Below are 2500 nucleotides of genomic sequence, written 5' to 3'. Positions count from 1 at the left end.
AGACTAATTTTGTATTGTTCTTCTTTGATCATAGTTCTTTTTATCTTGTACATATTCTTTATAAACATATTCATTTTTACTTGTTAATTAATGAAGTAAAATGTTCTATGATTTTACATTTGTAATATTTGCACAAATACTTCATACAGTAACTTGGTGTGGTTTAGCTCATTATGTTATAAAAACATAAGAAGAGCCACGTGAGTGGAGAAACCATAATTTTTATCATTGTAATTAAAAAATCTAATTATTCTATTTTAATTGTGGCCTTCCCAATTTTTTCCTAACTGCATCTTTTCATTTTTAATCATTTACAGTGCTTTTCATCATTTTTAACAGACTTGTGCCGTAAATACTGTACTTTGCTACTTTTATTACAGCAAGAACCCTTATTGAAACCATAGTTGATAGTTCACATTATTATATAAACACTCGAAGAGAAATTTCGTATCTCCACGCGGCCTTGTGTATTGTATATGCATGTCTTTTCTTGACATCTCATTGGACAATGTGGCAAAGGAATTTGAATGAATTTTTAATGATCACGGTTTTGATATTCTTGTTGTATGTTACATCGCGCAATCCAGATTTGTTCATTATAAAACGTAGTTCCTGGATATTGATTTACTAGAATAGAAGTACATTGCACTTGAACACTCAACAGCTGACTGAAAGAGCAGGCCCTATAATAATACTTATTTAATTGTCAATCATTGCAGAAACAGCATTTCCATTGTGCTGATTGGTTTTCTCAAACTTGGTATCAGCTCACATACTACATGACTTTACATGAAAACTGAAATAGTTTAGAGTTAAATCAAATTTAACAAAACAATTATTCAATTCACCATTGTTGAATATGAGTGCCGTTACAGCCAACTAATATCCAGTGTGTGTACATGAAAAATTTTATTGTTAATTATAAAAAGTACGTAAAGAATACACTTAGAAGTGTTTCTAAATCGTGCCAAGATAGCTGTATTATAAGTTCACTAAAAACTATCTTATTGTGCTTACAACAATAACCTAAATGTTAATTAAATGTTGCTTGCTTATTTCCATGGTCAGTAATGTACAGTGGTAACAAAAGTCTTGCATTTGTGAATTCAAAGGAATCATGCAATATGCTGTCTTTTCACTCTTTCTAAAAAGTGGATTTGCCTTTTTGTAAAACAGAGAGATGTAGCTTCACATTTACAGCAAACGTTAGGCTAAAATGTGCATTTAACACGCACAGTGATGTCTTTCACAACATTTTCTGTTTGACTGACAATCTTTACTCTTTAATCTTTACTAGGATTTCTTTGCTTATTTTTTTTCAAATTTCGTTCGTTGCCTCTTCTCTGCTCTTTCCTGTTCTTTATCCTATTGCTCATCACTAATATGATTTCCCGCCAAAAAACACCGGTTGCCAAGTGCAATGCTACCATGCGATTTCCGGCCAAGAAAAATTGTCCGAACACTCCTGTTCCCACAGGCTGTCCGGCTTCCCCACCTCCACCCTAACAGTCTGTACGGGCGGACGGATGTACGTGACATAACAAAAATTTCTCATGGATACTCTCACCCATGGTGCTCCGCTGGCACCCTTTGCGTGCCTGAGATGAGATCCGCTATTAATATTAAAGTCTTGTAGCCCTGATCATCTACTGTACATTTGATGAATTGATGTCAGTTTTTCATGCGTCTGTCCTGTTATTGATCATGAATGAATTTCATCATAACATTGTCAAAGTAGCTGAGTGGATCCACCTCCACCCCCTCCACCCCGTCTGTACGGGCGGACGGATGTACATGACATCATAACAAAAATTGGATCCGCAGACTACTTTGACAATGTTATGACGAAATTCATTGTCAATACAGGACAGATGCATGAAAAACTGACATCATTTGTTTTTCACAATAAAAAAAAGGAGGGGTCAAAATTAAGTCAAAACCATGTGAAGAAGGCGAGACAAAAATGCGAGAACTTCAATCTGACGCGAGCAATGTCGTGTCATATCGCATATTATTATAAATTTATGTAAGACAGGACAAAGATCTTTCCAGTAGAGGGGAGTACATGCTTGAAACGGTTTATCTGTGGATGCTAGAGAGTACAGCCCAAAAAAAAAATAATAAATGTGGCTGGAACAGTTTGTACAGTAATTAACATATTTTTTATTCTACTATATATATATACACACACACATGGCTGGAACATGGATACAGTATATATAGTAATTAATATTTTTTTTATCTCTATATATATATATATATAATATCTGACTGATTTTTGAAGAAGGTGGCTGCTTAAATTTTTAAATTTTCGGTTGAATACGGCGAAGCCCGTATTCAACCTCTTGGCGCGGTCTTTGAACCAGGGGGGCTCCGTCAACATGCCTGTGCAAACTCTAGAGTGTCTGAGCTATATGATTTAAATGTTTTGCACCTATAAGAGCAAGGCAAAGTTAGTTTAGGGGGGGTTGATTATACCCTGAGTTAGAGTTTGTGCCTT

Source organism: Montipora foliosa, chromosome 14 (genome assembly GCF_036669935.1).
Source record: "Montipora foliosa isolate CH-2021 chromosome 14, ASM3666993v2, whole genome shotgun sequence".
NCBI classification, from domain to species: Eukaryota; Metazoa; Cnidaria; class Anthozoa; order Scleractinia; family Acroporidae; genus Montipora; species Montipora foliosa.
The sequence above is the reverse complement of the archived record's forward strand: the minus strand, read 5'-3'. Positions refer to the sequence as shown.